This window comes from Taudactylus pleione, unplaced genomic scaffold, assembly GCF_031769625.1.
Source record: "Taudactylus pleione unplaced genomic scaffold, aTauple2 ptg000177l, whole genome shotgun sequence".
Taxonomy (NCBI): Eukaryota; Metazoa; Chordata; class Amphibia; order Anura; family Myobatrachidae; genus Taudactylus; species Taudactylus pleione.
Window position 1 is genome coordinate 134,932 of NW_028284579.1, and position 24,728 is coordinate 159,659.

Sequence of the window (24,728 nt, forward strand, 5' to 3'; positions counted from 1 at the left end):
ACAAGGAAGAGACATTGTAGAACAAAGAAGAAAAGGAAGAACACTGTCAGAAGTGGGATTTGAACCCACGCCTCCAGAGGAGACTGCGACCTGAACGCAGTGCCTTGGACCGCTCAGCCATCCTGACACATGAAAAAACTGAGTTTCATAAAAATTGGATAAAACTAATTAACCAAAATTACTTTTTCAAAGGTGCAATGTCCATGCTGCTGTTGAAACTATTGATTCAAATATTAGTAGTAAATTTCTTTTTCAATAAGTTTTCAAAGATGCTTAAAGTTGGATAAATCAAAAAGATATTGTAAAAATAACATTAACACGGAATTACCTATAGTTTAGGATTTTCCAAATATTTGAGAAAATGCTTGACACAAATAACATCTTCACATGATCTACAATTAATGCCTGAATTTTGTATTGATTGATTGAGAGCTGCATTGAAAGAAAATCATTACTCCAAATGTGGCAGTTTCCAAAATACATTGAAAAGGGGATGTGCAGTATCTATTTTTCTAATTCATAGAATGCCAAGGAAAAATGCGGTAATTATTATTTTTTGCTCTATTCAGGATTGGATTCCAAGTGTCTAGAATTTGTTGTCTTGTGGATTGTCACTCACCATAGAAAAGACATTTATGAACTTTCCAAGAACTGGCTAATGATTTTGGCTTATGGGCTTGACTGGATGCTATGAAGGAGTGTACAAGTAGGGTTTGTGTTCATGACCACTGGCTTAAAAGAGCAGTGTTCTTACTCCTGAGATATGGAGCCCTGATTCAGAAGTTGGGGGATATTTTATTTTGCAAACTCAGTATATGAAAAAATGTTGACCAAAGAAAAAAATACATATAATATTGATGTCTGAAGCAGTATTTAAGTCCATATTTTTAGGGAAGAATGCAACATTTTCTTTGATTGGTATAAAGCAGAAATAATGGAAGGTTGATTATTCTTCAAAGTTTTTTGTGAAACAGATTTGCAGTGAATATCTTAAGTATTTCTCTTCACAAGCAACAAGGAAGAGACATTGTAGAACAAAGAAGAACACTGTCAGAAGAGAGATTTGAACCCATGCCTCCAGAGGAGACTGCGACCTGAACGCAGCACCTTAGACCGCTCAGCCACCCCGATTAGTAATAAATTCCTTTTTCAATTATTTTTCAAAGATGCTTAAAGTTGGATAAATCAAAAAGATATTGTAAAAATAACATTAACACGGAATTTACCTATAGTTTAGGATTTTCCAAATATTTGAGAAAATGCTTGACACAAATAACATCTTCACATGATCTACAATTAATGCCTGAATTTTGTATTGATTGATTGATTGAGAGCTGCATTGAAAGAAAATCATTACTCCAAATCTGGCAGTTTCCAAAATACATTGAAATGGGGATGTGCAGTATCTATTTTTCTAATTCATAGAATGCCAAGGAAAAATGCGGTAATTATTTTTTTTGCTCTATTCAGGATTGGATTCCAAGTGTCTAGAATTTGATGTCTTGTGGATTTTCACTCACCATAGAAAAGACATTTATGAACTTTCCAAGAACTGGCTAATGATTTTGGCTTATGGGCTTGACTGGATGCTATGAAGGAGTGTACAAGTAGGGTTTGTGTTCATGACCACTGGCTTAAAAGAGCAGTGTTCTTACTCCTGAGATATGGAGCCCTGATTCAGAAGTTGGGGGATATTTTATTTTGCAAACTCAGTATATGAAAAAATGTTGACCAAAGCAAAAAATTCATATAATATTGATGTCTGAAGTAGTATTTAAGTCCATATTTTTAGGGAAGAATGCAACATTTTCTTTGATTGGTATAAAGCAGAAATAATGGAAGGTTGATTATTCTTCAAAGTTTTTTGTGAAACAGATTTGCAGTGAATATCTTAAGTATTTCTCTTCACAAGCAACAAGGAAGAGACATTGTAGAACAAAGAAGAAAAGGAAGAACACTGTCAGAAGTGGGATTTGAACCCTCGCCTCCAGAGGAGACTGCGACGTGAACGCAGCACCTTAGACCGCTCGGCCATCCTGACACATAGAAAAAAAAGTTTCTTAAAAATTGGATAAAACTAATTAACCAAAATTACTTTTTCAAAGGTGTAATGTCCATGCTGCTGTTGAAACTATTGATTCAAATATTAGTAATAAATTGCTTTTTCAATTATTTTTCAAAGATGCTTAATGTTGGATAAATCAAAAAGATATTGTCAAAATAACATTAACACGGAATTACCTATAGTTTAGGATTTTCCAAATATTTGAGAAAATGCTTGACACAAATAACATCTTCACATGCTCTACAATTAATGCCTGAATTTTGTATTGATTGATTGAGAGCTGCATTGAAAGAAAATCATTACTCCAAATGTGGCAGTTTCCAAAATACATTGAAAAGGGGATGTGCAGTATCTATTTTTCTAATTCATAGAATGCCAAGGAAAAATGCGGTAATTATTTTTTTTGCTTTATTCAGGATTGGATTCCAAGTGTCTAGAATTTGTTGTCTTGTGGATTTTCACTCACCATAGAAAAGACATTTATGAACTTTCCAAGAACTGGCTAATGATTTTGGCTTACGGGCTTGATTGGATGCTATGAAGGAGTGTACAAGTAGGGTTTGTGTTCATGACCACTGGCTTAAAAGAGCAGTGTTCTTACTCCTGAGATATGGAGCCCTGATTCAGAAGTTGGGGGATATTTTATTTTGCAAACTCAGTATATGAAAAAATGTTGACCAAAGAAAAAAATACATATAATATTGATGTCTGAAGTAGTATTTAAGTCCATATTTTTAGGGAAGAATGCAACATTTTCTTTGATTGGTATAAAGCAGAAATAATGGAAGGTTGATTATTCTTCAAAGTGGTTTGTGAAACAGATTTGCAGTGAATATCTTAAGTATTACTCTTCACAAGCAACAAGGAAGAGACATTGTAGAACAAAGAAGAAAAGGAAGAACACTGTCAGAAGTGGGATTTGAACCCACGCCTCCAGAGGAGACTGCGACCTGAACGCAGTGCCTTAGACCGCTCAGCCATCCAGACACATAAAAAACTGAGTTTCATAAAAAGTGGATAAAACTAATTAACCAAAATTACTTTTTCAAAGGTGCAATGTCCATGCTGCTGTTGAAACTATTGATTCAAATATTAGTAGTAAATTGCTTTTTCAATTAGTTTTCAAAGATGCTTAAAGTTGGATAAATCAAAAAGATATTGTAAAAATAACATTAACACGGAATTACCTATAGTGTAGGATTTTCCAAATATTTGAGAAAATGCTTGACACAAATAACATCTTCACATGATCTACAATTAATGCCTGAATTTTGTATTGATTGATTGAGAGCTGCATTGAAAGAAAATCATTACTCCAAATGTGGCAGTTTCCAAAATACATTGAAAAGGGGAAGTGCAGTATCTATTTTTCTAATTCATAGAATGCCAAGGAAAAATGCGGTAATTATTTTTTTTTGCTCTATTCAGGATTGGATTCCAAGTGTCTAGAATTTGTTGTCTTGTGGATTTTCACTCACCATAGAAAAGACATTTATGAACTTTCCAAGAACTGGCTAATGATTTTGGCTTATGGGCTTGACTGGATGCTATGAAGGAGTGTACAAGTAGGGTTTGTGTTCATGACCACTGGCTTAAAAGAGCAGTGTTCTTACTCCTGAGATATGGAGCCCTGATTCAGAAGTTGGGGGATATTTTATTTTGCAAACTCAGTATATGAAAAAATGTTGACCAAAGAAAAAAATTCATATAATATTGATGTCTGAAGTAATATTTAAGTCCATATTTTTAGGGAAGAATGCAACATTTTCTTTGATTGGTATAAAGCAGAAATAATGGAAGGTTGATTATTCTTCAAAGTGGTTTGTGAAACAGATTTGCAGTGAATATCTTAAGTATTTCTCTTCACAAGCAACAAGGAAGAGACATTGTAGAACAAAGAAGAACACTGTCAGAAGTGGGATTTGAACCCACGCCTCCAGAGGAGACTGCGACCTGAACGCAGTGCCTTGGACCGCTCAGCCATCCTGACACATAAAAAATTGAGTTTCATAAAAATTGGATAAAACTAATTAACCAAAATTACTTTTTCAAAGGTGCAATGTCCATGCTGCTGTTGAAACTATTGATTCAAATATTAGTAGTAAATTGCTTTTTCAATTAGTTTTCAAAGATGCTTAAAGTTGGATAAATCAAAAAGATATTGTAAAAATAACATTAACACGGAATTACCTATAGTTTAGGATTTTCCAAATATTTGAGAAAATGCTTGACACAAATAACATCTTCACATGATCTACAATTAATGCCTGAATTTTGTATTGATTGATTGAGAGCTGCATTGAAAGAAAATCATTACTCCAAATGTGGCAGTTTCCAAAATACATTGAAAAGGGCATGTGCAGTATCTATTTTTCTAATTCATAGAATGCCAAGGAAAAATGCGGTAATTATTTTTTTTTGCTCTATTCAGGATTGGATTCCAAGTGTCTAGAATTTGTTGTCTTGTGGATTTTCACTCACCATAGAAAAGACATTTATGAACTTTCCAAGAACTGGCTAATGATTTTGGCTTATGGGCTTGACTGGATGCTATGAAGGAGTGTACAAGTAGGGTTTGTGTTCATGACCACTGGCTTAAAAGAGCAGTGTTCTTACTCCTGAGATATGGAGCCCTGATTCAGAAGTTGGGGGATATTTTATTTTGCAAACTCAGTATATGAAAAAATGTTGACCGAAGAAAAAAATACATATAATATTGATGTCTGAAGTAGTATTTAAGTCCATATTTTTAGGGAAGAATGCAACATTTTCTTTGATTGGTATAAAGCAGAAATAATGGAAGGTTGATTATTCTTCAAAGTTTTTTGTGAAACAGATTTGCAGTGAATATCTTAAGTAATTCTCTTCACAAGCAACAAGGAAGAGACATTGTAGAACAAAGAAGAACACTGTCAGAAGAGGGATTTGAACCCACGCCTCCAGAGGAGACTGCGACTTGAACGCAGCACCTTAGACCGCTCGGCCACCCCGATTAGTAATAAATTACTTTTTCAATTATTTTTCAAAGATGCTTAAAGTTGGATAAATCAAAAAGATATTGTAAAAATAACATTAACACGGAATTTACCTATAGTGTAGGATTTTCCAAATATTTGAGAAAATGCTTGACAAAAATAACATCTTCACATGATCTACAATTAATGCCTGAATTTTGTATTGATTGATTGAGAGCTGCATTGAAAGAAAATCATTACTCCAAATGTGGCAGTTTCCAAAATACATTGAAATGGGGATGTGCAGTATCTATTTTTCTAATTCATAGAATGCCAAGGAAAAATGCGGTAATTATTTTTTTTGCTCTATTCAGGATTGGATTCCAAGTGTCTAGAATTTGTTGTCTTGTGGATTTTCACTCACCATAGAAAAGACATTTATGAACTTTCCAAGAACTGGCTAATGATTTTGGCTTATGGGCTTGACTGGATGCTATGAAGGAGTGTACAAGTATGGTTTTTGTTCATGACCACTGGCTTAAAAGAGCAGTGTTCTTACTCCTGAGATATGGAGCCCTGATTCAGACGTTGGGGGATATTTTATTTTGCAAACTCAGTATATGAAAAAATGTTGACCAAAGAAAAAAATACATATAATATTGATGTCTGAAGTAGTATTTAAGTCCATATTTTTAGGGAAGAATGCAACATTTTCTTTGATTGGTATAAAGCAGAAATAATGGAAGGTTGATTATTCTTCAAAGTGGTTTGTGAAACAGATTTGCAGTGAATATCTTAAGTATTTCTCTTCACAAGCAACAAGGAAGAGACATTGTAGAACAAAGAAGAAAAGGAAGAACACTGTCAGAAGTTGGATTTGAACCCACGCCTCCAGAGGAGACTGCGACCTGAACGCAGTGCCTTGGACCGCTCAGCCATCCTGACACATAAAAAATTGAGTTTCATAAAAATTGGATAAAACTAATTAACCAAAATTACTTTTTCAAAGGTGCAATGTCCATGCTGCTGTTGAAACTATTGATTCAAATATTAGTAGTAAATTGCTTTATCAATTAGTTTTCAAAGATGCTTAAAGTTGGATAAATCAAAAAGATATTGTAAAAATAATATTAACACGGAATTACCTATAGTTTAGGATTTTCCAAATATTTGAGAAAATGCTTGACACAAATAACATCTTCACATGATCTACAATTAATGCCTGAATTTTGTATTGATTGATTGAGAGCTGCATTGAAAGAAAATCATTACTCCAAATGTGGCAGTTTCCAAAATACATTGAAAAGGGGAAGTGCAGTATCTATTTTTCTAATTCATAGAATGCCAAGGAAAAATGCGGTAATTATTTTTTTTTGCTCTATTCAGGATTGGATTCCAAGTGTCTAGAATTTGTTGTCTTGTGGATTTTCACTCACCATAGAAAAGACATTTATGAACTTTCCAAGAACTGGCTAATGATTTTGGCTTATGGGCTTGACTGGATGCTATGAAGGAGTGTACAAGTAGGGTTTGTGTTCATGACCACTGGCTTAAAAGAGCAGTGTTCTTACTCCTGAGATATGGAGCCCTGATTCAGAAGTTGGGGGATATTTTATTTTGCAAACTCAGTATATGAAAAAATGTTGACCAAAGAAAAAAATTCATATAATATTGATGTCTGAAGTAGTATTTAAGTCCATATTTTTAGGGAAGAATGCAACATTTTCTTTGATTGGTATAAAGCAGAAATAATGGAAGGTTGATTATTCTTCAAAGTTTTTTGTGAAACAGATTTGCAGTGAATATCTTAAGTATTTCTCTTCACAAGCAACAAGGAAGAGACATTGTAGAACAAAGAAGAAAAGGAAGAACACTGTCAGAAGTGGGATTTGAACCCTCGCCTCCAGAGGAGACTGCGACCTGAACGCAGCACCTTAGACCGCTCGGCCATCCTGACACATAGAAAAATAAGTTTCTTAAAAATTGGATAAAACTAATTAACCAAAATTACTTTTTCAAAGGTGTAATGTCCATGCTGCTGTTGAAACTATTGATTCAAATATTAGTAATAAATTGCTTTTTCAATTATTTTTCAAAGATGCTTAAAGTTGGATAAATCAAAAAGATATTGTCAAAATAACATTAACACGGAATTACCTATAGTTTAGGATTTTCCAAATATTTGAGAAAATGCTTGACACAAATAACATCTTCACATGCTCTACAATTAATGCCTGAATTTTGTATTGATTGATTGAGAGCTGCATTGAAAGAAAATCATTACTCCAAATGTGGCAGTTTCCAAAATACATTGAAAAGGGGATGTGCAGTATCTATTTTTCTAATTCATAGAATGCCAAGGAAAAATGCGGTAATTATTTTTTTTGCTTTATTCAGGATTGGATTCCAAGTGTCTAGAATTTGTTGTCTTGTGGATTTTCACTCACCATAGAAAAGACATTTATGAACTTTCCAAGAACTGGCTAATGATTTTGGCTTACGGGCTTGATTGGATGCTATAAAGGAGTGTACAAGTAGGGTTTGTGTTCATGACCACTGGCTTAAAAGAGCAGTGTTCTTACTCCTGAGATATGGAGCCCTGATTCAGAAGTTGGGGGATATTTTATTTTGCAAACTCAGTATATGAAAAAATGTTGACCAAAGAAAAAAATACATATAATATTGATGTCTGAAGTAGTATTTAAGTCCATATTTTTAGGGAAGAATGCAACATTTTCTTTGATTGGTATAAAGCAGAAATAATGGAAGGTTGATTATTCTTCAAAGTGGTTTGTGAAACAGATTTGCAGTGAATATCTTAAGTATTACTCTTCACAAGCAACAAGGAAGAGACATTGTAGAACAAAGAAGAACACTGTCAGAAGTGGGATTTGAACCCACGCCTCCAGAGGAGACTGCGACCTGAACGCAGTGCCTTGGACCGCTCAGCCATCCTGACACATAAAAAATTGAGTTTCATAAAAATTGGATAAAACTAATTAACCAAAATTAATTTTTCAAAGGTGCAATGTCCATGCTGCTGTTGAAACTATTGATTCAAATATTAGTAGTAAATTGCTTTTTCAATTAGTTTTCAAAGATGCTTAAAGTTGGATAAATCAAAAAGATATTGTAAAAATAACATTAACACGGAATTACCTATAGTTTAGGATTTTCCAAATATTTGAGAAAATGCTTGACACAAATAACATCTTCACATGATCTACAATTAATGCCTGAATTTTGTATTGATTGATTGAGAGCTGCATTGAAAGAAAATCATTACTCCAAATGTGGCAGTTTCCAAAATACATTGAAAAGGGGATGTGCAGTATCTATTTTTCTAATTCATAGAATGCCAAGGAAAAATGCGGTAATTATTTTTTTTTGCTCTATTCAGGATTGGATTCCAAGTGTCTAGAATTTGTTGTCTTGTGGATTTTCACTCACCATAGAAAAGACATTTATGAACTTTCCAAGAACTGGCTAATGATTTTGGCTTATGGGCTTGACTGGATGCTATGAAGGAGTGTACAAGTAGGGTTTGTGTTCATGACCACTGGCTTAAAAGAGCAGTGTTCTTACTCCTGAGATATGGAGCCCTGATTCAGAAGTTGGGGGATATTTTATTTTGCAAACTCAGTATATGAAAAAATGTTGACCGAAGAAAAAAATACATATAATATTGATGTCTGAAGTAGTATTTAAGTCCATATTTTTAGGGAAGAATGCAACATTTTCTTTGATTGGTATAAAGCAGAAATAATGGAAGGTTGATTATTCTTCAAAGTTTTTTGTGAAACAGATTTGCAGTGAATATCTTAAGTATTTCTCTTCACAAGCAACAAGGAAGAGACATTGTAGAACAAAGAAGAACACTGTCAGAAGAGGGATTTGAACCCACGCCTCCAGAGGAGACTGCGACTTGAACGCAGCACCTTAGACCGCTCGGCCACCCCGATTAGTAATAAATTACTTTTTCAATTATTTTTCAAAGATGCTTAAAGTTGGATAAATCAAAAAGATATTGTAAAAATAACATTAACACGGAATTTACCTATAGTTTAGGATTTTCCAAATATTTGAGAAAATGCTTGACAAAAATAACATCTTCACATGATCTACAATTAATGCCTGAATTTTGTATTGATTGATTGAGAGCTGCATTGAAAGAAAATCATTACTCCAAATGTGGCAGTTTCCAAAATACATTGAAATGGGGATGTGCAGTATCTATTTTTCTAATTCATAGAATGCCAAGGAAAAATGCGGTAATTATTTTTTTTGCTCTATTCAGGATTGGATTCCAAGTGTCTAGAATTTGTTGTCTTGTGGATTTTCACTCACCATAGAAAAGACATTTATGAACTTTCCAAGAACTGGCTAATGATTTTGGCTTATGGGCTTGACTGGATGCTATGAAGGAGTGTACAAGTAGGGTTTGTGTTCATGACCACTGGCTTAAAAGAGCAGTGTTCTTACTCCTGAGATATGGAGCCCTGATTCAGACGTTGGGGGATATTTTATTTTGCAAACTCAGTATATGAAAAAATGTTGACCAAAGAAAAAAATACATATAATATTGATGTCTGAAGTAGTATTTAAGTCCATATTTTTAGGGAAGAATGCAACATTTTCTTTGATTGGTATAAAGCAGAAATAATGGAAGGTTGATTATTCTTCAAAGTGGTTTGTGAAACAGATTTGCAGTGAATATCTTAAGTATTTCTCTTCACAAGCAACAAGGAAGAGACATTGTAGAACAAAGAAGAAAAGGAAGAACACTGTCAGAAGTTGGATTTGAACCCACGCCTCCAGAGGATACTGCGACCTGAACGCAGTGCCTTGGACCGCTCAGCCATCCTGACACATAAAAAATTGAGTTTCATAAAAATTGGATAAAACTAATTAACCAAAATTACTTTTTCAAAGGTGCAATGTCCATGCTGCTGTTGAAACTATTGATTCAAATATTAGTAGTAAATTGCTTTTTCAATTAGTTTTCAAAGATGCTTAAAGTTGGATAAATCAAAAAGATATTGTAAAAATAACATTAACACGGAATTACCTATAGTTTAGGATTTTCCAAATATTTGAGAAAATGCTTGACACAAATAACATCTTCACATGCTCTACAATTAATGCCTGAATTTTGTATTGATTGATTGAGAGCTGCATTGAAAGAAAATCATTACTCCAAATGTGGCAGTTTCCAAAATACATTGAAAAGGGGATGTGCAGTATCTATTTTTCTAATTCATAGAATGCCAAGGAAAAATGCGGTAATTATTTTTTTTCGCTTTATTCAGGATTGGATTCCAAGTGTCTAGAATTTGTTATCTTGTGGATTTTCACTCACCATAGAAAAGACTTTTCTGAACTTTCCAAGAACTGGCTAATGATTTTGGCTTACGGGCTTGATTGGATGCTATGAAGGAGTGTACACGTAGGGTTTGTGTTCATGACCACTGGCTTAAAAGAGCAGTGTTCTTACTCCTGAGATATGGAGCCCTGATTCAGAAGTTGGGGGATATTTTATTTTGCAAACTCAGTATATGAAAAAATGTTGACCAAAGAAAAAAATACATATAATATTGATGTCTGAAGTAGTATTTAAGTCCATATTTTTAGGGAAGAATGCAACATTTTCTTTGATTGGTATAAAGCAGAAATAATGGAAGGTTGATTATTCTTCAAAGTGGTTTGTGAAACAGATTTGCAGTGAATATCTTAAGTATTTCTCCTCACAAGCAACAAGGAAGAGACATTGTAGAACAAAGAAGAACACTGTCAGAAGTGGGATTTGAACCCACACCTCCAGAGGAGACTGCGACCTGAACGCAGCGCCTTGGACCGCTCAGCCATCCTGACACATAAAAATTTGAGTTTCATAAAAATTGGATAAAACTAATTAACCAAAATTACTTTTTCAAAGGTGCAATGTCCATGCTGCTGTTGAAACTATTGATTCAAATATTAGTAGTAAATTGCTTTTTCAATTAGTTTTCAAAGATGCTTAAAGTTGGATAAATCAAAAAGATATTGTAAAAATAACATTAACACGGAATTACCTATAGTTTAGGATTTTCCAAATATTTGAGAAAATGCTTGACACAAATAACATCTTCACATGATCTACAATTAATGCCTGAATTTTGTATTGATTGATTGAGAGCTGCATTGAAAGAAAATCATTACTCCAAATGTGGCAGTTTCCAAAATACATTGAAAAGGGGATGTGCAGTATCTATTTTTCTAATTCATAGAATGCCAAGGAAAAATGCGGTAATTATTTTTTTTTGCTCTATTCAGGATTGGATTCCAAGTGTCTAGAATTTGTTGTCTTGTGGATTTTCACTCACCATAGAAAAGACATTTATGAACTTTCCAAGAACTGGCTAATGATTTTGGCTTATGGGCTTGACTGGATGCTATGAAGGAGTGTACAAGTAGGGTTTGTGTTCATGACCACTGGCTTAAAAGAGCAGTGTTCTTACTCCTGAGATATGGAGCCCTGATTCAGAAGTTGGGGGATATTTTATTTTGCAAACTCAGTATATGAAAAAATGTTGACCGAAGAAAAAAATACATATAATATTGATGTCTGAAGTAGTATTTAAGTCCATATTTTTAGGGAAGAATGCAACATTTTCTTTGATTGGTATAAAGCAGAAATAATGGAAGGTTGATTATTCTTCAAAGTTTTTTGTGAAACAGATTTGCAGTGAATATCTTAAGTATTTCTCTTCACAAGCAACAAGGAAGAGACATTGTAGAACAAAGAAGAACACTGTCAGAAGAGGGATTTGAACCCACGCCTCCAGAGGAGACTGCGACTTGAACGCAGCACCTTAGACCGCTCGGCCACCCCGATTAGTAATAAATTACTTTTTCAATTATTTTTCAAAGATGCTTAAAGTTGGATAAATCAAAAAGATATTGTAAAAATAACATTAACACGGAATTTACCTATAGTTTAGGATTTTCCAAATATTTGAGAAAATGCTTGACAAAAATAACATCTTCACATGATCTACAATTAATGCCTGAATTTTGTATTGATTGATTGAGAGCTGCATTGAAAGAAAATCATTACTCCAAATGTGGCAGTTTCCAAAATACATTGAAATGGGGATGTGCAGTATCTATTTTTCTAATTCATAGAATGCCAAGGAAAAATGCGGTAATTATTTTTTTTGCTCTATTCAGGATTGGATTCCAAGTGTCTAGAATTTGTTGTCTTGTGGATTTTCACTCACCATAGAAAAGACATTTATGAACTTTCCAAGAACTGGCTAATGATTTTGGCTTATGGGCTTGACTGGATGCTATGAAGGAGTGTACAAGTAGGGTTTGTGTTCATGACCACTGGCTTAAAAGAGCAGTGTTCTTACTCCTGAGATATGGAGCCCTGATTCAGACGTTGGGGGATATTTTATTTTGCAAACTCAGTATATGAAAAAATGTTGACCAAAGAAAAAAATACATATAATATTGATGTCTGAAGTAGTATTTAAGTCCATATTTTTAGGGAAGAATGCAACATTTTCTTTGATTGGTATAAAGCAGAAATAATGGAAGGTTGATTATTCTTCAAAGTGGTTTGTGAAACAGATTTGCAGTGAATATCTTAAGTATTTCTCTTCACAAGCAACAAGGAAGAGACATTGTAGAACAAAGAAGAAAAGGAAGAACACTGTCAGAAGTTGGATTTGAACCCACGCCTCCAGAGGATACTGCGACCTGAACGCAGTGCCTTGGACCGCTCAGCCATCCTGACACATAAAAAATTGAGTTTCATAAAAATTGGATAAAACTAATTAACCAAAATTACTTTTTCAAAGGTGCAATGTCCATGCTGCTGTTGAAACTATTGATTCAAATATTAGTAGTAAATTGCTTTTTCAATTAGTTTTCAAAGATGCTTAAAGTTGGATAAATCAAAAAGATATTGTAAAAATAACATTAACACGGAATTACCTATAGTTTAGGATTTTCCAAATATTTGAGAAAATGCTTGACACAAATAACATCTTCACATGCTCTACAATTAATGCCTGAATTTTGTATTGATTGATTGAGAGCTGCATTGAAAGAAAATCATTACTCCAAATGTGGCAGTTTCCAAAATACATTGAAAAGGGGATGTGCAGTATCTATTTTTCTAATTCATAGAATGCCAAGGAAAAATGCGGTAATTATTTTTTTTCGCTTTATTCAGGATTGGATTCCAAGTGTCTAGAATTTGTTATCTTGTGGATTTTCACTCACCATAGAAAAGACTTTTCTGAACTTTCCAAGAACTGGCTAATGATTTTGGCTTACGGGCTTGATTGGATGCTATGAAGGAGTGTACACGTAGGGTTTGTGTTCATGACCACTGGCTTAAAAGAGCAGTGTTCTTACTCCTGAGATATGGAGCCCTGATTCAGAAGTTGGGGGATATTTTATTTTGCAAACTCAGTATATGAAAAAATGTTGACCAAAGAAAAAAATACATATAATATTGATGTCTGAAGTAGTATTTAAGTCCATATTTTTAGGGAAGAATGCAACATTTTCTTTGATTGGTATAAAGCAGAAATAATGGAAGGTTGATTATTCTTCAAAGTGGTTTGTGAAACAGATTTGCAGTGAATATCTTAAGTATTTCTCCTCACAAGCAACAAGGAAGAGACATTGTAGAACAAAGAAGAACACTGTCAGAAGTGGGATTTGAACCCACACCTCCAGAGGAGACTGCGACCTGAACGCAGCGCCTTGGACCGCTCAGCCATCCTGACACATAAAAATTTGAGTTTCATAAAAATTGGATAAAACTAATTAACCAAAATTACTTTTTCAAAGGTGCAATGTCCATGCTGCTGTTGAAACTATTGATTCAAATATTAGTAGTAAATTGCTTTTTCAATTAGTTTTCAAAGATGCTTAAAGTTGGATAAATCAAAAAGATATTGTAAAAATAACATTAACACGGAATTACCTATAGTTTAGGATTTTCCAAATATTTGAGAAAATGCTTGACACAAATAACATCTTCACATGATCTACAATTAATGCCTGAATTTTGTATTGATTGATTGAGAGCTGCATTGAAAGAAAATCATTACTCCAAATGTGGCAGTTTCCAAAATACATTGAAAAGGGGATGTGCAGTATCTATTTTTCTAATTCATAGAATGCCAAGGAAAAATGCGGTAATTATTTTTTTTTGCTCTATTCAGGATTGGATTCCAAGTGTCTAGAATTTGTTGTCTTGTGGATTTTCACTCACCATAGAAAAGACATTTATGAACTTTCCAAGAACTGGCTAATGATTTTGGCTTATGGGCTTGACTGGATGCTATGAAGGAGTGTACAAGTAGGGTTTGTGTTCATGACCACTGGCTTAAAAGAGCAGTGTTCTTACTCCTGAGATATGGAGCCCTGATTCAGAAGTTGGGGGATATTTTATTTTGCAAACTCAGTATATGAATAAATGTTGACCGAAGAAAAAAATACATATAATATTGATGTCTGAAGTAGTATTTAAGTCCATATTTTTAGGGAAGAATGCAACATTTTCTTTGATTGGTATAAAGCAGAAATAATGGAAGGTTGATTATTCTTCAAAGTTTTTTGTGAAACAGATTTGCAGTGAATATCTTAAGTATTTCTCTTCACAAGCAACAAGGAAGAGACATTGTAGAACAAAGAAGAACACTGTCAGAAGAGGGATTTGAACCCACGCCTCCAGAGGAGACTGCGACTTGAACGCAGCACCTTAGACCGCTCGGCCACCCCGATTAGTAATAAATTACTTTTTCAATTATTTTTCAAAGATGCTTAAAGTTGGATAAATCAAAAAGATATTGTAAAAATAACATTAACACGGAATTTACCTATAGTTTAGGATTTTCCAAATATTTGAGAAAATGCTTGACAAAAATAACATCTTCACATGATCTACAATTAATGCCTGAATTTTGTATTGATTGATTGAGAGCTGCATTGAAAGAAAATCATTACTCCAAATGTGGCAGTTTCCAAAATACATTGAAATGGGGATGTGCAGTATCTATTTTTCTAATTCATAGAATGCCAAGGAAAAATGCGGTAATTATTTTTTTTGCTCTATTCAGGATTGGATTCCAAGTGTCTAGAATTTGTTGTCTTGTGGATTTTCACTCACCATAGAAAAGACATTTATGAACTTTCCAAGAACTGGCTAATGATTTTGGCTTATGGGCTTGACTGGATGCTATGAAGGAGTGTACAAGTAGGGTTTGTGTTCATGACCACTGGCTTAAAAGAGCAGTGTTCTTACTCCTGAGATATGGAGCCCTGATTCAGACGTTGGGGGATATTTTATTTTGCAAACTCAGTATATGAAAAAATGTTGACCAAAGAAAAAAATACATATAATATTGATGTCTGAAGTAGTATTTAAGTCCATATTTTTAGGGAAGAATGCAACATTTTCTTTGATTGGTATAAAGCAGAAATAATGGAAGGTTGATTATTCTTCAAAGTGGTTTGTGAAACAGATTTGCAGTGAATATCTTAAGTATTTCTCTTCACAAGCAACAAGGAAGAGACATTGTAGAACAAAGAAGAAAAGGAAGAACACTGTCAGAAGTTGGATTTGAACCCACGCCTCCAGAGGATACTGCGACCTGAACGCAGTGCCTTGGACCGCTCAGCCATCCTGACACATAAAAAATTGAGTTTCATAAAAATTGGATAAAACTAATTAACCAAAATTACTTTTTCAAAGGTGCAATGTCCATGCTGCTGTTGAAACTATTGATTCAAATATTAGTAGTAAATTGCTTTTTCAATTAGTTTTCAAAGATGCTTAAAGTTGGATAAATCAAAAAGATATTGTAAAAATAACATTAACACGGAATTACCTATAGTTTAGGATTTTCCAAATATTTGAGAAAATGCTTGACACAAATAACATCTTCACATGCTCTACAATTAATGCCTGAATTTTGTATTGATTGATTGAGAGCTGCATTGAAAGAAAATCATTACTCCAAATGTGGCAGTTTCCAAAATACATTGAAAAGGGGATGTGCAGTATCTATTTTTCTAATTCATAGAATGCCAAGGAAAAATGCGGTAATTATTTTTTTTCGCTTTATTCAGGATTGGATTCCAAGTGTCTAGAATTTGTTATCTTGTGGATTTTCACTCACCATAGAAAAGACATTTCTGAACTTTCCAAGAACTGGCTAATGATTTTGGCTTACGGGCTTGATTGGATGCTATGAAGGAGTGTACACGTAGGGTTTGTGTTCATGACCACTGGCTTAAAAGAGCAGTGTTCTTACTCCTGAGATATGGAGCCCTGATTCAGAAGTTGGGGGATATTTTATTTTGCAAACTCAGTATATGAAAAAATGTTGACCAAAGAAAAAAATACATATAATATTGATGTCTGAAGTAGTATTTAAGTCCATATTTTTAGGGAAGAATGCAACATTTTCTTTGATTGGTATAAAGCAGAAATAATGGAAGGTTGATTATTCTTCAAAGTGGTTTGTGAAACAGATTTGCAGTGAATATCTTAAGTATTTCTCCTCACAAGCAACAAGGAAGAGACATTGTAGAACAAAGAAGAACACTGTCAGAAGTGGGATTTGAACCCACACCTCCAGAGGAGACTGCGACCTGAACGCAGTGCCTTGGACCGCTCAGCCATCCTGACACATAAAAATTTGAGTTTCATAAAAATTGGATAAAACTAATTAACCAAAATTACTTTTTCAAAGGTGCAATGTCCATGCTGCTGTTGAAACTATTGATTCAAATATTAGTAGTAAATTGCTTTTTCAATTAGTTTTCAAAGATGCTTAAAGTTGGATAAATCAAAAAGATATTGTAAAAATAACATTAACACGGAATTACCTATAGTTTAGGATTTTCCAAATATTTGAGAAAATGCTTGACACAAATAACATCTTCACATGATCTACAATTAATGCCTGAATTTTGTATTGATTGATTGAGAGCTGCATTGAAAGAAAATCATTACTCCAAATGTGGCAGTTTCCAAAATACATTGAAAAGGGGATGTGCAGTATCTATTTTTCTAATTCATAGAATGCCAAGGAAAAATGCGGTAATTATTTTTTTTTGCTCTATTCAGGATTGGATTCCAAGTGTCTAGAATTTGTTGTCTTGTGGATTTTCACTCACCATAGAAAAGACATTTATGAACTTTCCAAGAACTGGCTAATGATTTTGGCTTATGGGCTTGACTGGATGCTATGAAGGAGTGTACAAGTAGGGTTTGTGTTCATGACCACTGGCTTAAAAGAGCAGTGTTCTTACTCCTGAGATATGGAGCCCTGATTCAGAAGTTGGGGGATATTTTATTTTGCAAACTCAGTATATGAATAAATGTTGACCGAAGAAAAAAATACATATAATATTGATGTCTGAAGTAGTATTTAAGTCCATATTTTTAGGGAAGAATGCAACATTTTCTTTGATTGGTATAAAGCAGAAATAATGGAAGGTTGATTATTCTTCAAAGTTTTTTGTGAAACAGATTTGCAGTGAATATCTTAAGTATTTCTCTTCACAAGCAACAAGGAAGAGACATTGTAGAACAAAGAAGAACACTGTCAGAAGAGGGATTTGAACCCACGCCTCCAGAGGAGACTGCGACTTGAACGCAGCACCTTAGACCGCTCGGCCACCCCGATTAGTAATAAATTACTTTTTCAATTATTTTTCAAAGATGCTTAAAGTTGGATAAATCAAAAAGATATTGTAAAAATAACATTAACACGGAATTTACCTATAGTTTAGGATTTTCCAAATATTTGAGAAAATGCTTGACAAAAATAACATCTTCACATGATCTACAATTAATGCCTGAATTTTGTATTGATTGATTGAGAGCTGCATTGAAAGAAAATCATTACTCCAAATGTGGCAGTTTCCAAAATACATTGAAATGGGGATGTGCAGTATCTATTTTTCTAATTCATAGAATGCCAAGGAAAAATGCGGTAATTATTTTTTTTGCTCTATTCAGGATTGGATTCCAAGTGTCTAGAATTTGTTGTCTTGTGGATTTTCACTCACCATAGAAAAGACATTTATGAACTTTCCAAGAACTGGCTAATGATTTTGGCTTATGGGCTTGACTGGATGCTATGAAGGAGTGTACAAGTAGGGTTTGTGTTCATGACCACTGGCTTAAAAGAGCAGTGTTCTTACTCCTGAGATATGGAGCCCTGATTCAGACGTTGGGGGATATTTTATTTTGCAAACTCAGTATATGAAAAAATGTTGACCAAAGAAAAAAATACATATAATATTGATGTCTGAAGTAGTATTTAAGTCCATATTTTTAGGGAAGAATGCAACATTTTCTTTGATTGGTATAAAGCAGAAATAATGGAAGGTTGATTATTCTTCAAAGTGGTTTGTGAAACAGATTTGCAGTGAATATCTTAAGTATTTCTCTTCACAAGCAACAAGGAAGAGACATTGTAGAACAAAGAAGAAAAGGAAGAACACTGTCAGAAGTTGGATTTGAACCCATGCCTCCAGAGGAGACTGCGACCTGAACGCAGTGCCTTGGACCGCTCAGCCATCCTGACACATAAAAAATTGAGTTTCATAAAAATTGGATAAAACTAATTAACCAAAATTACTTTTTCAAAGGTGCAATGTCCATGCTGCTGTTGAAACTATTGATTCAAATATTAGTAGTAAATTGCTTTTTCAATTAGTTTTCAAAGATGCTTAAAGTTGGATAAATCAAAAAGATATTGTAAAAATAACATTAACACGGAATTACCTATAGTTTAGGATTTTCCAAATATTTGAGAAAATGCTTGACACAAATAACATCTTCACATGCTCTACAATTAATGCCTGAATTTTGTATTGATTGATTGAGAGCTGCATTGAAAGAAAATCATTACTCCAAATGTGGCAGTTTCCAAAATACATTGAAAAGGGGATGTGCAGTATCTATTTTTCTAATTCATAGAATGCCAAGGAAAAATGCGGTAATTATTTTTTTTCGCTTTATTCAGGATTGGATTCCAAGTGTCTAGAATTTGTTATCTTGTGGATTTTCACTCACCATAGAAAAGACATTTATGAACTTTCCAAGAACTGGCTAATGATTTTGGCTTACGGGCTTGATTGGATGCTATGAAGGAGTGTACACATAGGGTTTGTGTTCATGACCACTGGCTTAAAAGAGCAGTGTTCTTACTCCTGAGATATGGAGCCCTGATTCAGAAGTTGGGGGATATTTTATTTTGCAAACTCAGTATATGAAAAAATGTTGACCAAAGATAAAAATACATATAATATTGATGTCTGAAGTAGTATTTAAGTCCATATTTTTAGGGAAGAATGCAACATTTTCTTTGATTGGTATAAAGCAGAAATAATGGAAGGTTGATTATTCTTCAAAGTGGTTTGTGAAACAGATTTGCAGTGAATATCTTGAGTATTTCTCTTCACAAGCAACAAGGAAGAGACATTGTAGAACAAAGAAGAAAAGGAAGAACACTGTCAGAAGTGGGATTTGAACCCACGCCTCCAGAGGAGACTGCGACCTGAACGCAGTGCCTTGGACCGCTCAGCCATCCTGACACATGAAAAAACTGAGTTTCAAAAAAATTGGATAAAACTAATTAACCAAAATTACTTTTTCAAAGGAGCAATGTCCATGCTGCTGTTGAAACTATTGATTCAAATATTAGTAGTAAATTGCTTTTTCAATTAGTTTTCAAAGATGCTTAAAGTTGGATAAATCAAAAAGATATTGTAAAAATAACATTAACACGGAATTACCTATAGTTTAGGATTTTCCAAATATTTGAGAAAATGCTTGACACAAATAACATCTTCACATGATCTACAATTAATGCCTGAATTTTGTAGTGATTGATTGAGAGCTGCATTGAAAGAAAATCATTACTCCAAATGTGGCAGTTTCCAAAATACATTGAAAAGGGGATGTGCAGTATCTATTTTTCTAATTCATAGAATGCCAAGGAAAAATGCGGTAATTATTATTTTTTGCTCTATTCAGGATTGGATTCCAAGTGTCTAGAATTTGTTATCTTGTGGATTGTCACTCACCATAGAAAAGACATTTATGAACTTTCCAAGAACTGGCTAATGATTTTGGCTTATGGGCTTGACTGGATGCTATGAAGGAGTGTACAAGTAGGGTTTGTGTTCATGACCACTGGCTTAAAAGAGCAGTGTTCTTACTCCTGAGATATGGAGCCCTGATTCAGAAGTTGGGGGATATTTTATTTTGCAAACTCAGTATATGAAAAAATGTTGACCAAAGAAAAAAATACATATAATATTGATGTCTGAAGCAGTATTTAAGTCCATATTTTTAGGGACGAATGCAACATTTTCTTTGATTGGTATAAAGCAGAAATAATGGAAGGTTGATTATTCTTCAAAGTTTTTTGTGAAACAGATTTGCAGTGAATATCTTAAGTATTTCTCTTCACAAGCAACAAGGAAGAGACATTGTAGAACAAAGAAGAACACTGTCAGAAGAGGGATTTGAACCCATGCCTCCAGAGGAGACTGCGACCTGAACGCAGCACCTTAGACCGCTCGGCCACCCCGATTAGTAATAAATTACTTTTTCAATTATTTTTCAAAGATGCTTAAAGTTGGATAAATCAAAAAGATATTGTAAAAATAACATTAACACGGAATTTACCTATAGTTTAGGATTTTCCAAATATTTGAGAAAATGCTTGACACAAATAACATCTTCACATGATCTACAATTAATGCCTGAATTTTGTATTGATTGATTGATTGAGAGCTGCATTGACAGAAAATCATTACTCCAAATCTGGCAGTTTCCAAAATACATTGAAATGGGGATGTGCAGTATCTATTTTTCTAATTCATGGAATGCCAAGGAAAAATGCGGTAATTATTTTTTTTGCTCTATTCAGGATTGGATTCCAAGTGTCTAGAATTTGTTGTCTTGTGGATTTTCACTCACCATAGAAAAGACATTTATGAACTTTCCAAGAACTGGCTAATGATTTTGGCTTATGGGCTTGACTGGATGCTATGAAGGAGTGTACAAGTAGGGTTTGTGTTCATGACCACTGGCTTAAAAGAGCAGTGTTCTTACTCCTGAGATATGGAGCCCTGATTCAGACGTTGGGGGATATTTTATTTTGCAAACTCAGTATATGAAAAATGTTGACCAAAGAAAAAAATACATATAATATTGATGTCTGAAGTAGTATTTAAGTCCATATTTTTAGGGAAGAATGCAACATTTTCTTTGATTGGTATAAAGCAGAAATAATGGAAGGTTGATTATTCTTCAAAGTGGTTTGTGAAACAGATTTGCAGTGAATATCTTAAGTATTTCTCTTCACAAGCAACAAGGAAGAGACATTGTAGAACAAAGAAGAAAAGGAAGAACACTGTCAGAAGTGGGATTTGAACCCATGCCTCCAGAGGAGACTGCGACCTGAACGCAGTGCCTTAGACCGCTCAGCCATCCTGACACATAAAAAACTGAGTTTCATAAAAATTGGATAAAACTAATTAACCAAAATTACTTTTTCAAAGGTGCAATGTCCATGCTGCTGTTGAAACTATTGATTCAAATATTAGTAGTAAATTGCTTTTTCAATTAGTTTTCAAAGATGCTTAAAGTTGGATAAATCAAAAAGATATTGTAAAAATAACATTAACACGGAATTACCTATAGTGTAGGATTTTCCAAATATTTGAGAAAATGCTTGACACAAATAACATCTTCACATGATCTACAATTAATGCCTGAATTTTGTATTGATTGATTGAGAGCTGCATTGAAAGAAAATCATTACTCCAAATGTGGCAGTTTCCAAAATACATTGAAAAGGGGAAGTGCAGTATCTATTTTTCTAATTCATAGAATGCCAAGGAAAAATGCGGTAATTATTTTTTTTTGCTCTATTCAGGATTGGATTCCAAGTGTCTAGAATTTGTTGTCTTGTGGATTTTCACTCACCATAGAAAAGACATTTATGAACTTTCCAAGAACTGGCTAATGATTTTGGCTTATGGGCTTGACTGGATGCTATGAAGGAGTGTACAAGTAGGGTTTGTGTTCATGACCACTGGCTTAAAAGAGCAGTGTTCTTACTCCTGAGATATGGAGCCCTGATTCAGAAGTTGGGGGATATTTTATTTTGCAAACTCAGTATATGAAAAAATGTTGACCAAAGAAAAAAATTCATATAATATTGATGTTTGAAGTAGTATTTAAGTCCATATTTTTAGGGAAGAATGCAACATTTTCTTTGATTGGTATAAAGCAGAAATAATGGAAGGTTGATTATTCTTCAAAGTTTTTTGTGAAACAGATTTGCAGTGAATATCTTAAGTATTTCTCTTCACAAGCAACAAGGAAGAGACATTGTAGAACAAAGAAGAACACTGTCAGAAGAAGGATTTGAACCCACGCCTCCAGAGGAGACTGCGACTTGAACGCAGCACCTTAGACCGCTCGGCCACCCCGATTAGTAATAAATTACTTTTTCAATTATTTTTCAAAGATGCTTAAAGTTGGATAAATCAAAAAGATATTGTAAAAATAACATTAACACGGAATTTACCTATAGTTTAGGATTTTCCAAATATTTGAGAAAATGCTTGACAAAAATAACATCTTCACATGATCTACAATTAATGCCTGAATTTTGTATTGATTGATTGAGAGCTGCATTGAAAGAAAATCATTACTCCAAATGTGGCAGTTTCCAAAATACATTGAAATGGGGATGTGCAGTATCTATTTTTCTAATTCATAGAATGCCAAGGAAAAATGCGGTAATTATTTTTTTTGCTCTATTCAGGATTGGATTCCAAGTGTCTAGAATTTGTTGTCTTGTGGATTTTCACTCACCATAGAAAAGACATTTATGAACTTTCCAAGAACTGGCTAATGATTTTGGCTTATGGGCTTGACTGGATGCTATGAAGGAGTGTACAAGTAGGGTTTGTGTTCATGACCACTGGCTTAAAAGAGCAGTGTTCTTACTCCTGAGATATGGAGCCCTGATTCAGACGTTGGGGGATATTTTATTTTGCAAACTCAGTATATGAAAAAATGTTGACCAAAGAAAAAAATACATATAATATTGATGTCTGAAGTAGTATTTAAGTCCATATTTTTAGGGAAGAATGCAACATTTTCTTTGATTGGTATAAAGCAGAAATAATGGAAGGTTGATTATTCTTCAAAGTGGTTTGTGAAACAGATTTGCAGTGAATATCTTAAGTATTTCTCTTCACAAGCAACAAGGAAGAGACATTGTAGAACAAAGAAGAAAAGGAAGAACACTGTCAGAAGTTGGATTTGAACCCATGCCTCCAGAGGAGACTGCGACCTGAACGCAGTGCCTTGGACCGCTCAGCCATCCTGACACATAAAAAATTGAGTTTCATAAAAATTGGATAAAACTAATTAACCAAAATTACTTTTTCAAAGGTGCAATGTCCATGCTGCTGTTGAAACTATTGATTCAAATATTAGTAGTAAATTGCTTTTTCAATTAGTTTTCAAAGATGCTTAAAGTTGGATAAATCAAAAAGATATTGTAAAAATAACATTAACACGGAATTACCTATAGTTTAGGATTTTCCAAATATTTGAGAAAATGCTTGACACAAATAACATCTTCACATGCTCTACAATTAATGCCTGAATTTTGTATTGATTGATTGAGAGCTGCATTGAAAGAAAATCATTACTCCAAATGTGGCAGTTTCCAAAATACATTGAAAAGGGGATGTGCAGTATCTATTTTTCTAATTCATAGAATGCCAAGGAAAAATGCGGTAATTATTTTTTTTCGCTTTATTCAGGATTGGATTCCAAGTGTCTAGAATTTGTTATCTTGTGGATTTTCACTCACCATAGAAAAGACATTTATGAACTTTCCAAGAACTGGCTAATGATTTTGGCTTACGGGCTTGATTGGATGCTATGAAGGAGTGTACACATAGGGTTTGTGTTCATGACCACTGGCTTAAAAGAGCAGTGTTCTTACTCCTGAGATATGGAGCCCTGATTCAGAAGTTGGGGGATATTTTATTTTGCAAACTCAGTATATGAAAAAATGTTGACCAAAGAAAAAAATACATATAATATTGATGTCTGAAGTAGTATTTAAGTCCATATTTTTAGGGAAGAATGCAACATTTTCTTTGATTGGTATAAAGCAGAAATAATGGAAGGTTGATTATTCTTCAAAGTGGTTTGTGAAACAGATTTGCAGTGAATATCTTAAGTATTTCTCTTCACAAGCAACAAGGAAGAGACATTGTAGAACAAAGAAGAAAAGGAAGAACACTGTCAGAAGTGGGATTTGAACCCACGCCTCCAGAGGAGACTGCGACCTGAACGCAGTGCCTTGGACCGCTCAGCCATCCTGACACATGAAAAAACTGAGTTTCAAAAAAATTGGATAAAACTAATTAACCAAAATTACTTTTTCAAAGGTGCAATGTCCATGCTGCTGTTGAAACTATTGATTCAAATATTAGTAGTAAATTGCTTTTTCAATTAGTTTTCAAAGATGCTTAAAGTTGGATAAATCAAAAAGATATTGTAAAAATAACATTAACACGGAATTACCTATAGTTTAGGATTTTCCAAATATTTGAGAAAATGCTTGACACAAATAACATCTTCA

At 33.8% G+C, this 24,728-nt stretch overlaps 9 non-coding genes across 9 annotated transcripts; all 9 read right to left on the reverse strand.

Annotated features, from left to right (window-relative positions):
• Positions 1–44: 44 nt before the first annotated feature.
• On the reverse strand, positions 45–127 carry TRNAL-CAG (transfer RNA leucine (anticodon CAG)). The gene has a single exon. It is a non-coding gene; the product is annotated as a tRNA-Leu (tRNA).
• A 1,831-nt stretch (positions 128–1,958) lies between these two features.
• TRNAV-CAC (transfer RNA valine (anticodon CAC)) lies at positions 1,959–2,041 on the reverse strand. The gene has a single exon. It is a non-coding gene; the product is annotated as a tRNA-Val (tRNA).
• Positions 2,042–3,972: 1,931 nt separating this feature from the next.
• TRNAL-CAG (transfer RNA leucine (anticodon CAG)) lies at positions 3,973–4,055 on the reverse strand. The gene has a single exon. It is a non-coding gene; the product is annotated as a tRNA-Leu (tRNA).
• Positions 4,056–7,895: 3,840 nt separating this feature from the next.
• Positions 7,896–7,978, reverse strand: TRNAL-CAG (transfer RNA leucine (anticodon CAG)). Its single transcript has one exon. It is a non-coding gene; the product is annotated as a tRNA-Leu (tRNA).
• A 2,829-nt stretch (positions 7,979–10,807) lies between these two features.
• TRNAL-CAG (transfer RNA leucine (anticodon CAG)) lies at positions 10,808–10,890 on the reverse strand. Its single transcript has one exon. It is a non-coding gene; the product is annotated as a tRNA-Leu (tRNA).
• A 2,829-nt stretch (positions 10,891–13,719) lies between these two features.
• TRNAL-CAG (transfer RNA leucine (anticodon CAG)) lies at positions 13,720–13,802 on the reverse strand. Its single transcript has one exon. It is a non-coding gene; the product is annotated as a tRNA-Leu (tRNA).
• A 2,829-nt stretch (positions 13,803–16,631) lies between these two features.
• TRNAL-CAG (transfer RNA leucine (anticodon CAG)) lies at positions 16,632–16,714 on the reverse strand. Its single transcript has one exon. It is a non-coding gene; the product is annotated as a tRNA-Leu (tRNA).
• Positions 16,715–19,552: 2,838 nt separating this feature from the next.
• On the reverse strand, positions 19,553–19,635 carry TRNAL-CAG (transfer RNA leucine (anticodon CAG)). Its single transcript has one exon. It is a non-coding gene; the product is annotated as a tRNA-Leu (tRNA).
• Positions 19,636–24,386: 4,751 nt separating this feature from the next.
• TRNAL-CAG (transfer RNA leucine (anticodon CAG)) lies at positions 24,387–24,469 on the reverse strand. The gene has a single exon. It is a non-coding gene; the product is annotated as a tRNA-Leu (tRNA).
• Between the last annotated feature and the right edge of the window lie 259 nt (positions 24,470–24,728).